Source organism: Ailuropoda melanoleuca, chromosome 18 (assembly GCF_002007445.2).
Source record: "Ailuropoda melanoleuca isolate Jingjing chromosome 18, ASM200744v2, whole genome shotgun sequence".
Lineage (NCBI taxonomy): Eukaryota > Metazoa > Chordata > Mammalia > Carnivora > Ursidae > Ailuropoda > Ailuropoda melanoleuca.
This window is the reverse complement of record NC_048235.1, coordinates 19,452,587-19,466,832: the sequence shown is the minus strand read 5'-3', so window position 1 is coordinate 19,466,832 and position 14,246 is coordinate 19,452,587. Positions and strand designations below refer to the sequence as shown.

Sequence of the window (14,246 nt, the reverse complement as noted above, 5' to 3'; positions counted from 1 at the left end):
TAACTTGTTATAACAGCTCACAGAACTCAGGAAGGCTCTTTACACACTATCACTGGTTTATTATAAAAAATATAACCCAGGAACAACCAAATCCAAGAAAGAGGCATAGGGACACATAAGCAAAGAGGCACAAAATTCACATCTTCTCTCCAGGTGTGCACCTCAATATGCCTGCCAACCTGGAAGCTCTCTAAATACCACTCTTAAGGGTTTTTATGGAAGTTCCATTACGTAGGCATGATTGACTAAATCATTGGCCATGGGTGATTAACCAAATCTCAGAGATCAGGTCTTGGTTGGTTCTTCTGACAACCAGGCCCCATCCTGAAGCCATCTAGGGGCCCACTGAGAGTCATTTTATTAGCATAAACTCAGAAATGGCTGAAAGAGTCTTACTATGCATAACAAAATCTAGTCCTGTCACTCAGGAAATTCCAAGGGTTTTAGGAGCTCTGTGTCCGGAATGAGGCACCACACAAGTGTAGAAGTATTATTATATCTCACTATTACACTATGACAACACCTAAATGAAAGGGTACATTCGAGATTTTTTAAAAAATATAAACAAGTAAAAAAAAATCTTAAAAGCAGCATAAAAGAGAAAAAATTGAAATGGAACAGGTGGAAAGAATAGAAAACAAAAGTTAAATAGTGAATGTACAACTAACATGACTAATGATATTAATATATAGAATAAACACACTAATTAGAAAGGCAATATTTGAGATTGGATTTAAAAGTCCAACTGTAAATTGTTTAAAAGACACAAATGTAAAATATGAGAATATAAAATGACTGAAAGCAAGCGGATGAATAAAGAGACAGTATGTAAATACTAAGCAAAAGAAAGCTGAAGAAGATATGTTATTATTAGAAAAAACAGACTTTAAGATAAAATAGTACTAATAGAAATTAACAGAATTGCTTAATAATAATGTTTTTGCTTGTTTTCTTGTCTTGTTTTTCTGTCACATACTGGATGAAGTACATTAAAGATTTTACACTATGTTCTTGAGATTTTTATCTCTCCTTTGTAGTTACGAAAATTTTTATTTATACACTCCTAGGCTATGGTTTTAGGTGAGTAGAGTTTAAAATTATTATTAGTTCTTGGTAAATTACAATTTTTATTATTATGAAGTAATCCTCATTATTTTCTGTTAATGTTTTTCACCTTAAAGGCTATTTTGTACAATACTAACATTTTGCATGTTATGTCTTTATCTATTCATACGCTTTGTCCATTCATATGCAAATGGTGCAATACATATGCACTGGGAATCTAAGGGGATAAGGAAAAGGGATAGAGAATAAAGAAAGAATATTAGATACATAACAGAATATTTTCTAAATGCAATGCTAGAGAGAAGATTAGAATGACCCCTGTGCAAGGATGACATGCAAATTCCTGACGCACTCCATATTAAAAAAAAAAGAAAAAAGAATATTTTTCAAATGTAGTTCAAAAAACAAAATTAAATAATTACCCCAACTAGGATAATTATTTATGAATAATTTTGAATGCCAACCAAGATAATTATAATGAAAACCTCACTGGATACATTACAATCAAACGGAGGAAAACCAGGGATAAAGAGAAAACTGTGGAAAGGAGACAACAAAGACACACTGCACATCAGAGAACAATGATATGAATTACTGTTGATTTCTCATTAGGAAAAAAGGAGGTAGAAGATAATGGAATGTCATCGACAAAACGTTTTAAAGAAACCTCTCAAAGAAGATCTCTATTCAGTGAAAATATACATTAAAGATAAGAATGAAATGCAGAAATTTCACAGAAATACAAACTGAGGGCCTCAGAGGGAAGTGGGGTGGAGGAATGGGATAGACCGGTGATGGGCAGTAAGGAGGGCACGTATTGCATGGTGCACTGGGTGTTATACGCAACTAATGAATCATCGCACTTTACATCGGAAACCAGGGAGGTACTGTATGGTGACTAACATAATAAAAAAACATTAAAAAAAAAGTTAGGATAAGACAATATGTTTTGTTATTACCACAGCTACCTATCCCCATTGTCTAGAATGAAGTAAAAAGTGAAAAACTCACGTATAATTTCCTAAGTCACAAGGGGAAAAAAATTAGCCTAGAGCAAGACTTGGCATGATTTCTATAATAACCTTCTACAAATTACTGTTCTAGGGAAAACTCAATGGATTCAAAGATGTGTATTATTTTAAAAAGGAAGAGGTGATTTGAAATATACTATCCAAAATAAAAAGAGAAACAATGTGAAAAACTAATACCAGAAGAATATTTATCACAAAAATTTTACTGTGATAACTGAATAATCCAAATGACTGAATAACCCAAATGACCATAAATGGGGGGGGCATATTAAATAATCATTTATGTATTTATAGAGGAAGCACAAAGTAGAAACACAAGTGCCCTGAAAAGAGATATGCATAAGAGGCTGAGTATGAGCTACCAGAGTTCAGGAAAGTTTAGGAAGAAAAATAAATAAATCTATAATATAAATAATGGCAAAATTGGAAGCATCATAAGATGAGACAACGTGGAAAAATACAAGAAAGATAGAGAATAAAAATAATAAACCTAGGAATAATAAGATGGAAATATATGAATAATTTTTAAATTTAGGGGAAAAATACAGATATGAAGGAAAGAAAATGGAGATCCAACATGTATATACAAGAGTAGTCCTCAAGTTGGAGGGTGGGTATAAAATAATGGAATGAAACATTTTTCTAAAATATAATTTAAAAAAATTATTTTATCAGACTTTTATTAGGTTTACCATTTATAGCTTGCAGAATATGTTTTCTTATTTCTGAAATAAAATTTAAAAAGAACTGTTAGAAAATAAGAGTGCTGTTTAAGAAAAAGAGATAATATTGTAATGTGTATATTAAAATTACACACTGACTATCAGGTGGAATGCCTATACATCCTTATTAGCTTGAGATACAGTTGAGTTGAAACCCATTGTCCTGGTATAGTTATTAGCAGCATCCCATTCTCACTACAAAGTGCTCTAGTTTGGACAAAAAATTGAAAATAAAGAGAAAAATAGATAGCTGAGATCCTGAAAAAACTTAAGAATGTTGTTCCCATGAGTACCACTTTGTAGGATTTTCTTAGAAACTATGGAATAAATTTGTAACCACAATTTAAAAAAGATAATATACAGCAAGAGGACTTACATATGATTATGAATTTACTGAAATAAAATAAAATAAACTTAGGATGGACTGATGAGTATATATTTTTATATTCTCTGACAAGGTAGAAATTTATAAAACTCATAAAAATTGGATGTGGAACAGAAAAGGGTGTAAGAAAGTGTAGGAGTTCTGAATTTCCTCTAATTTTATATCTAAGGTACCAAAATATATCATTTATAATTGATAATTCAATTATTAGAACTAAGAATCAATTAAGAAATACCATTAATCAAAATGTGTAAAGAAGGGAAAGGAGGAGAAAATGAATTATACTACTTTTATCACTGGTCACAGTAGGGAATTCATAGTAGGAAATAAATACATGAAAGCGTATGTGTTTTATAAAGTGATAGCTGAAAAAGAAAGTACTAAAAAGTCACATTCTTCCTAATTATAAGAAGAAATAGATGGAGAAACAAAGAAAATAAATCACAAGGCTATTTAAGAGGGGAAAACACTAACATATCATAAAACAAAGACTGAATTTGATAATTACTGTAAACTGACTCAATGTGTCTACTAAAAGAAAAAAATAATCAAATTGAATTCCAAAGCAAAACTTAATACCATGCTGAATACAAAATAAAGCAGTTACAAAATCCAGAGATAAAAAAGAGGACAACAACAATACCAACAAAATGAAAACAGGGTCACGTTCTTAATAAAACACAAATTAAATGTAGGCCTTTGAAATGTGACAAAGGATGGCACTTTGTTATGAAGATACAATAGTTATTACTATCTATGCACCAAATAGCTCAACATGAATTTTCATAAATCAAAACAACATGTAAATCAGTTGCAACAAATCAAAAAAAGGAGACAAATAAACTGAAGACACAGACAATACATATAAAAGAAAATAACAATTTTTTAAAAAGATTTTATTTATTTGAGAGAAGGAGAGAAAGCACGAATGGGGGTGGGGGATGTAGGGAGAGAGAGAAGCAGGCTCCCTCGCGGCTCAACCCCAGGACCCTGAGATCATGACTTGGGCCAAAAGCAGACACTTAACTGACTGAGCCACCCAGGTGCCCCCAAAATATCAATGGTTTTAAAACATGTATGTTTCAAAATTTTATATGAACATAAAATTTGCTGCAGAAATTCCATTTCCAGAAATATATCCCAGTAACATGCTTATACTTGTTCACAAAAGCTATTCACTACAGCATTTTTATACTGGCAAAAGACTGGAATCAACCTAGTGCAGGACTAGGTAAGCAAAATTTGGTATTTTCGTATAATGAGACATTACTTAGCATTTAAAATCAGAGATATATTTACTAACACAGAATGCGCTCCAGGACATATGTATATACAATCACACACATACATGTGTATATGTACACGTGTTTTTATATATTCATAAATGCGTGTACATATACAAACACACACACACATATATATTAAACATATATATTTGTATATATTTAAACAAAAAAGATTGAGATTCAAGCGGTAGACTAGCGTTCAATATATCTTATTTTCTGGGCATGTGAAGGCTACATTTTTTCCAGGAGGCCCATACTGCCCAGTTCTCTAGCTGTTTCAGGACCATCTGACTAGGTATGGTCAAGGGCTGTGAGCATGAGACATAGGTCACCTTAACTGCTTCTGAGTGACTTAATTGAGGCCCTTAATCATTCACGAATGATTTTCTCTTCTACTCTTCTGCTCTGCAGTGGAGGACTGTGTTCCAGTTGGTACCAAAAAGAAAGATAGAGACTGTCAGCCCAGATGACTGAGCAAATGGATAGAGCAGAGCCCTGGGGCTCTCCACCTCTATCTATCAACAACAGATTGGGGACAAACTGCAGTCAGGAAATAAGTTTATTTACCTAAATCACTGACATCCTAAGGCTGATTTCCTAATGAAGTTTACTTAGTCTAGAGTATCTTAACATGGTACAGAGCAGTGTCAGCAGTGTAATCATTTATTAGAAGAAGAATGAGTCTATTTATAAACATCTATAAACTGATGATAGTGCTGATTAGAAGGATAAATGGAGAACTGAAGATCAGGAATCAGGAAGGTCTGAATTTGTACTGTCTGGACCATTTCTAACTGCATCAAATATATGTGTACGGTGCCTATGTATAGGTAATACATATTTCTTCTTAAGTGAGAGAAAAAGCAGGAGAATCTGATTATCTGTTGACTGGATAAAATAACTATGGATCCTAAAATATTAGTGTTTTTGTACTGGTCTTGTATGTGGTTCATACAAGCAATAAATATGAAATGACTAAGAAGTACTACACTATCGCAGACAAAATGGGGAGGAATCCGATATTACACAGAAAGCATCATAGTGTCCAGGTTTATATCCAGTGACCAGAAACACTCACCTGATATGGCAGTCAAAAGTAAAATTTTTGGTCAAAAGTAGTTTTTGAGTCTCTCAATGTACAAAGCGTGCAAAATGTTGATTCTTAGGAACAAAATGCAAAAAATGTTGACATAAATCTTTAATATTAAAGCAAAAATGACAGCTAGGATACATCACAAAGTAACCCCATAGGTATTATGCACAAAACATTTATTATTTTACTCACTATAATAGGGACAGAAAGCATCCTTAATATGATCAAGTGTTAATAGCACAAGTGAATTGTAGACAAAAATGACAAACTCAGTAAGCAATAATACAAAAAGCAGTCAATCTGGTGTAGAAAATGAGAATCAAGAATTGCAGCCTATGATCAGGAAAATCTGAAAAACATGGAAAGATAAATGTAGGCCAAGCCAGAACAAAGATAAGTTTTCTTCGTAAAAATATCACTACCTTAAATGTTATTATGCAATTATTTGTTTATATGTTTATTGCTTGTCTTCCTCCATAAAATATAACCTCCAAGAGTGTAAGGCTAGAGATTATCATTTTCACAAATGAATTTTCATCCTCTAGAACAGTATCTAGCATATAAAAGTAACTCAATAAAAATTTGCAAATTAAAACCATTATCCTAATGTTTTTTCCAGTTACTTGGTAAAAAGGAATTCAAAGTGTCTTACATACCCACTGATCACTGAGGAATTAAACTCACTGATTGTCCATGAATGTCATAAAATCAAAATATTACAGATGATAATGTAAATATCTTATAAAAGTATATCACATAGACACACATATATATTGGCTAAAAGAAATTATATATTTTTATCCAATTCTCAACAGTAATCAAGACACAGATCCATTCTTTATCAGTTTAAATCACTTGCAAAGTGTTGTCTGTTATTTTTTATTAATTCTGTAATTTACAGAACTCCTATAAGATCCAAATGGTTCATTTCTGAGTATTGGAATTAATGTTCTCATGCCTCAAATGGAAAAATACATATTTAAAAATTTTCACTGTTCCAACGTATACAAGAGGAGACTAAAAAGTAATGACTTGTCCAACATAATGCATGTACCAAGCAATTGCTTATTTAGATGTGTGTAAAATTTGAAAAGTTGAAATAATGAAGCCATGTTAAGATCCTGAAAAAATGAAGGATCCTAAATAAAAAGAAACATTCTCAGTTAAACTTGAGATGTTACCCATATTATGAATTTTAATCTTACCAAAATATAGCAAAACCATAATCACTAATTTAAATTTTTAAGTCTAAAAAGTCCTTTGAAATGAAAATCACTGACTACCTGTCTTTCACACTACAAGGAAAATGACTATTTCCTAAATTCTGTCCAAGATCACACATCTTTGTAGTACCTCTTTTCTTACATATAAAGAGATACTAAAAAATCACCCAATATTTTAATAATGTCTTCTTATAAAACAAAGGCATGAAATTAACAAATAGTGAAACAAGCTAAAATGAAATAGGATCAATGCAGAAAAAAGAGAAAATTAAATAGCTATTAAATTTAAACTAATGTATTTAGAGAAAAAAAATTCTTCTTTAAGCCTATGCAGGTATGAAGAAAAACAAGCTCTAGAAAGTCATAATCTATAGCAACAACAACTAGACAACAAGTAACGGCCCTCAGAAATTTAAAATAAAATTACCAAAAGTGAACAAATGAACCAACAGATTAAGTGTAGGGAAATAAAACAGAGAAATCTCAGAAAGTAGAATTCACATGGCCACCTTTGTTCAGGGTGAGGAGAACAAATTCTGAGCCAAGAAAACAACTGAAAATTAGATTCAGAGTGGGGAGGGGAATCCTAGGTGCTTCCCACCTACTTTCCTTCTTCTTCAGCCAACGTAGATATTCCAGGGTCTATTCCTACCCAGGTTATCAGTTCTAGACTCTAGTGTGTCAGTTTACATTTTTCTCAGTTCTCCAAATATTAGATTTGGATCACAACTTGGAGATGACTCTACCATTAACAGGTTTGGAATCCTAGTTATAATGAGAGCCCTAAAAGCATGAGGGCCAAAACCCTAAATATTCTGTTCTTCGAATGTGTCAAATAGGTTTAGCAAACTGAGAGGTAGGGCCATCAGTTTGGTCTGACAGTTTGCTGAACTCATTCTGGTGGCTAAATATATCCAACAGCAGCCATGAAAGTTGCCAGAATATATCTGACTCCGTTGTTGAAGTACTTGGTAAAAATTACTAAAATGGTGTTATATAATTTTAATCAAATTAATTAAGTCATTTTCAGTTTTTGAAGCAAAAGTGTATTGAAATATCACTGCAGCTTTTTCCTTTTTTTAAGATTTTATTTATTTATTTGACAGAGACAGAGACAGCCAGTGAGAGAGGGAACACAAGCAGGGGGAGTGAGAGGAAGAAGCAGGCTCATAGCAGAGGAGCCCGACGTGGGGCTCGATCCCATAACGCCGAGATCACGCCCTGAGCCGAAGACAGACTCTTAACCACTGTGCCACCCAGGCGTCCCCAGGTTTTAATTTTTTAAAACTGAGTATCTCACTGCTTTGTTACCCTTTCATTACCTCTATAAGATGCAGTCTACCCAGACTTCCTCCAAACACTTCTTGATCAAAAACAGTACATATTTCTTTCTTTTTCATTTTTTGGTAGGCTTTTAATTAGAAGTTGCCTCTCTAAGATAAATAATTAGGAGCGCCTGGGTGGCTCAGTGGTTAAGCGTCTGCCTTCGGCTCAGGGCATGATCCCGGCATTCTGGGATCGAGCCCCACATCAGGCTCCTCTGTTGGAAGCCTGCTTCTTCCTCTCCCATTCCCCCTGCTTGTGTTGTCTCTCTCTCTGTCAAATGAATAAATAAAATCTTTAAAAAGAATTAATTGGCCATTTATAACGTATCTTATCCACGCAAATGTTTCAGGGTACATAATGGAACTGTTACATACATTGGTTATCTTTAATTATTTGTGATTTTTAACTTTAAAATCTTGCCACATTAAAGATAACTCAATAGGGGTGCCTGGGTGGCGCAGTCGTTAAGCATCTGCCTTCAGCTCAGGGCATGATCCCAGTGTTCTGGGATCGAGCCCCACATCAGGCTCCTCCGCTAGGAGCCTGCTTCTTCCTCTCCCACTCCCCCTGCTTGTGTTCCCTCTCTCGCTGGCTGTCTCTGTCAAATAAATAAATAAAAACTTTAAAAATAAATAAATAAATAAAGATAACTCAATAAAAGTCATATATTATTTCAAGATCTCATTAGAAAAGCTCTTTCTTTCTTTCATAAAACATAGCTAATGAACATTTATATTCTTTTAGTCTAGTGCTTACAACATATCTGGGGCCTTACTCCTCCTTGAAAAACACTGCAGTGTAGTTGAAGAAGCTGAATATATATATAATCAACAGAATGGAAAGATGACAAAGCTAATTTGCTTCTCCAAAACAAAGATTTTGAGAGTTAAACTAAACAAATTAAGAACATTCAAATTTTAAAAAAATGCCATTCAATTGTCACTATGATTGCTCTATTAATTTATATTCAGGAATATAATTATTTATATAAATTAATCATATAGGTTTGAGAACGTCAAAGATTCAAATAGAAACAAATTTGATAAATGAATACATTTGTATGGGAATAACAAAGATTTTCCAATTTACATTAAAAGTGCTATGTGGTGTCTTTTTTTGTTTGATTCTCTTGGATTATTCTTGCAGTATTTTTTTAATTTATATTAGTAAGAAATGAAGATAAAAAATAGGAAAGTTAGGGCTCTTTTATTTGTTAGTAATAGAAAAGAGATAAATTAAGGATGAGGGAAAGGGGAAAATATTAAGAGTTTTGGGAAATGACAGAATGGATAAAATAAAGGCATATTACTTTCTGAGAGCAGTAGGGTAAGGACAAGAGGGATTAATGAAGTCAGATCTGAGGGTCCTGCTGTGTATATATGTGCTCAGGTGTGAGGTTATTTAACGCGGCCACAGCTACATTATCCTGTGTGGATCCTCCCCACAAAACTTCTAAGTCTTGGTGCTTCTCAGAATCCACTCTAAAAATCAGGTAGAATTTTAGATGGATTCTCAATAGACACTCTCCTGTCTCCCTGGAAAAGATTTTCAAATCTAATTCACTGTCAGTGTTTGAGGAATTTATACATTTATATTAATCTCAAAGGAACTATATTTCAAGGTACAGGTTTTGAGATTTGTTATATATTGTTTGCTTTTATGATTTTTTAAATATTATGCTATCAGTGGATGTTTACACTTCTAGTAATGCTAAGTCTCTTACCTGAAATAATAGCAGGCCAATCATCATCATCATAATCCTCAGTATTCCTCTAAAACATCGATCTTGTTTCCATATGAAAGCCCTTAAACTTAACTGTCTACACTGCCTGGAATGCTCATTCCCAGGATCATTATATGGTTGACTCCCTCACAACTTTCAGATCTATGAATAAATGTTTCCTTTCCAGAAAAAATCTTCCCTGATTATTCTATTAAACATAATACCCCCCCCCAAGTCAACCTCTATCCCAGGACACTATTTTATGTTCTTTGATGCATTTAGTACTTTCTCAAGCCATGTTATTTATTTGGCCACGTGTTATTTGTCTTTTTCTACTAGAATAGCAACATAAGAGAAAGAACCTTCCTTATCTGTAACATTTACTCTGCCCCTGAATCTCTAGGAGCAATGTTTGAAAAAACAGTGTGCAATCAGTAATTTTTAATGTCATTGAAGGAATGGAGGCATTTAGGGATAAAGTCAATATACGATTATTATCATCTTATTCTTTGGTAGAAACTAGTGGTTAAGATCTCGAGGGCTCTAAAGTCACTACCTAAGTTTTGATCCTGACCCAATATCTACCATCTGTGTGGCTTTCAGTTTGCTAATGCTCAAAAAGGAAAAAAAAGAAACACTGCTGTACAGGATTATAGTAAAATAAGTAAACTAGTTATTGCGCATAGCAAAAAGGAGCTCAATATATAATTATGAAATTAACATCTTTATCATACCTATGTCTGAGTGAAAGCTATGCCTTAGAATAATAGTGTGTTATAATAAAAATGTTACTCCCATTGTCCTAAAACATGTTTTTGCCAAACTTTATTTAATCTGTTTTCTGTTCTTCTCAATTACATAGGACAGAAAATGTAATGCTTATAGAAGAATTCAAGTAAAATAAACAAACAAAATTTGTCTTTGCTCCTAATAACAAAAAAAAAAAAAACACAAATTTACTGATATAGTAATACATGAAGGATTTTCAAGATTAGAAAAGTCGAAGCAAAAGAACTGAGATTACTACTCCAAGATTCTATTATTCACTAAAGACCTTAGAAATGACACATTCTAAATTAACTATAAAAGGCAGAGCATATGTAGAAAAAAATAAGTCAATCTATAATGTCCTTGAATTTCAGAAAAACAAAAGAAAAAAAAACAAAAAACCATGACTGGGAATCCAGCCAACCATCTGAATACAGCATTTTTCATCTACTTGTGAAATTACAATGTAAAAGCTCAGTAAAGAAAGCAAGATTATGCATATTCATATACTGCCTCAGAGAGGATGATAAATGAAACACAGCCACAAAATCGCTCATTGAATATGACCTGATTACATTCCTTTTCATAGTTACCTGAAAACAAAGATTACAAAGTAAAATTCTTTTATGTTTTCAGAAGAAAAAAGTTTAAATTTCTAAATGAAGGCAAAAATAGAATACACATTTCAAAAATTGTCAAATATTACATGATTTCAATGTACTTCTTTTGTTTTTTAATTAAGAAAATTGGATTGAAACACAAACTCTTACAAGAAAATGAGTAGTTATCCTAATTCCCTGAAGATTTCAGAAATGCTTAACAAAATAACCCAAATTATCTTTTTTTTCTAGTTTAATACATTTTCCAATTAAAATTAGATAGTCTTTAAGAGTATTTAGTTTAACCTTTTTTTGTGGTACTTAGCATAGAATAGTATTAGTTTAATGAATGTGCAAACTTCTTTTGTTCAAAAAACATTATTATTGTACTATATCAAAGTGATGGGTCTTTGATGATACATTATAGTAATAACTCATCAAAACGACAGCACTTTGTGCAATATATTTAATATATCACCAAAATTCTTATCTTTCAGATAATGACGTAAAACAACTCCTACTAGAAACTCCTTTTTGGTTAGACTAGCTCTCTTTAACCCTACACATTCATTTTTTCCTTTCCTTTTTTTTCCCTAACAAGAATTTAATAGACAAGATTTTATTGCCTAATAGATTTTTCTTCTTTTTTAAATGCCTGAATGCTAACTATTTTCTCTTTTTTTTTATTGAGGTATTATTGACACACAACATTATATTAGTTTCAGGTAATGATTTGATATTTATATAAACTGTGAAATGCTTTCCACAGTAAGTCCACTTAACTTTCATCACCATAAAAATTGTAAATTTTTTTCTCATGTTAAGAAATTTTAAGATTTACTTTCTTGGCAACTTTCAAATATACACTACAATATTACTGACTATAGTCACAATATCATACATTATAGTCCCATGATTTATTTATTTTATAACTAGACATTTGTACCTTTTAACACCCCCTCACTCATTTTGCATACTCAACCACATCCCCTCTAGCAACCACCATTGTAGTTTTCTGTATATATGAGTCTTGTTCTGTTTTGTTTTATATATAAAATTTTCACATATAAATAAAATCATATGTTATTTGTCTTTCTCTGTCTGACTTACTTTGCTTAACGTAATACCCTCAAGGTTCATCCATGTTGTTACAAATGGCAAGATTTCACTTTCTTTTATGGCTGAGTAGTATGCCATTACATATATACACACACACATCATACCCCCCCCCACATACACACACACTATATCTTCTTTATCGAATCATTCATTATGGACACAGGTTGTGTCCATTTCTTTTACTATTGTAAATAATGCTGGAATAAACACAGGGGTGCATGTATCTTTTGGAATTAATGTTTTCATTTTCTTTGCATAAATACCCAGAAGTGAACTGCTGACTCATATGATAATTCTATTTTTAAATTTTTGAAGGATTTCTATACTCTTTTCCACAATTCCCAACAGTACACAAGACTTCCCTTTACTCCACATCTTTAAGAACACTTATTATCTTTTGGGTGTTTTTGTTTGCTTTTTTGTTGTTTTGTTTTGTTTTAGTAGCTATCCTTAAAAGTGTGAGATAATATCTCATTATGGTTTTGATTTGCATTTCCCTGATGATTACTGATGTTCAGCATCTTTTCATGTGTCTGTTGACCATCTTTATGTCTTCATTGGAAAGATGTCTATTCAGATCTTCCACCCACCTTATATTTTAATCCGATGGATTTTGGTTTTTGTTTTTTTGCTATTGAGTTGTATGAGTTCTTTATATATCTTGGATATTAGGCCCTTATTGGATATTTGACTTGCAAATATTTTCTCATATTCACTAGTTTGCCTTTCATTTTGCTCACGATGTTTTTTGCTATGCAGAAGTTTTTTAGTTCAGTATAAGCCCACTTAAACAAGCATCGGATCTATAAAATCACTGACAAAAATGATGTCAAGTATCTTACTTCCTATGTTTTCTAGGAGTTTTATGGTTTTAGGTTTTATATTCAAGTCTTTAATCCATAGAGTAAATTCTTGTCTATGGTGCAAGATGGTGATCCAGTTTTATTCTTTTACATGGGCTGTACAATTTTCCCAACAGTATTTGTTGAAGACTATCCTTTCCCCATTGCTTATTTATTGCATATTAAAAAATAAATTGACCACATATACATGGGTTTATTTCTGGGGTCTCCATTCTGTTCTATCAATCTACATGTCTTGTTTTTATGCCAATACGATACAGTTTTGTTTACTATATTTTTGTAATAGATTTTGAAATAAGAGAGAGTGATGCCTCCAACTTTGTTCTAAACACGGTCTTTTGTGGTTCCATACAGTAAAAATTTTAAGATTATTCTACTTCTGTGAAAAATATCACTGGGATTTTGGTAGGGATTGCACAGAATCTACAGATTACTTGGGTTAGCATGGACATTTTAGCAATATTAATTCTTCCAATCTGTGAACACAAAATATCCTTCCATTTATTTGTGTTTTCTTCAATTTCTTTTATCAATATCTGATAGCTTTCAGTGTGTAGGTCTTTTACAACAACCTTGGTTAAATTTTTCCTACCTTTTTTTTTCTTTTTAATGTAATTGTAAAAAGAACTGTTTTCAGATAGTTCATTTTCAGTATATAAAAATGCAATTGATTTTGTGCATTGATTTTGTATCCTGCCACTTTACTGAATTTGATTATTAGTTCTCAGAGTTTTTTAGTAGTCTTTAGGGTTTTCTATATATAAAATCATGTCACCCACAAATAGTGACAGTTTCACTCCTTCCTTTCAAATTTTGATGCTTTTTCTTTTTTCTTTTCTTTTTTTTTTTTTTTGCCTAATTGCTCTGACTAGGAATTTTAATACTATTTTGAATAAAAATGGTGATACTGGGCATCATTACTTTGCTCCTGACCTTTCATTTATTTCCACTCTGATCTTTGTTATTTCCTACTTTCTACTAACTTTGGCTTCATTTGTCATTCTTTTCCTACTACTCCTAAGTGTAAAGTTAGATTTTTTATT

The 14,246-nt window shown here is 32.2% G+C and overlaps 1 non-coding gene and 1 pseudogene across 1 annotated transcript; one reads left to right on the top strand and one right to left on the bottom strand.

The window, feature by feature from the left end:
• The window catches only part of LOC117797111, a 210,417-nt pseudogene that overhangs the window by 105,502 nt on the left and 90,669 nt on the right, over window positions 1-14,246 (bottom strand).
• Window positions 1,325-1,428, top strand: LOC117797133. The gene has a single exon (XR_004622019.1). It is a non-coding gene; the product is annotated as a U6 spliceosomal RNA (small nuclear RNA).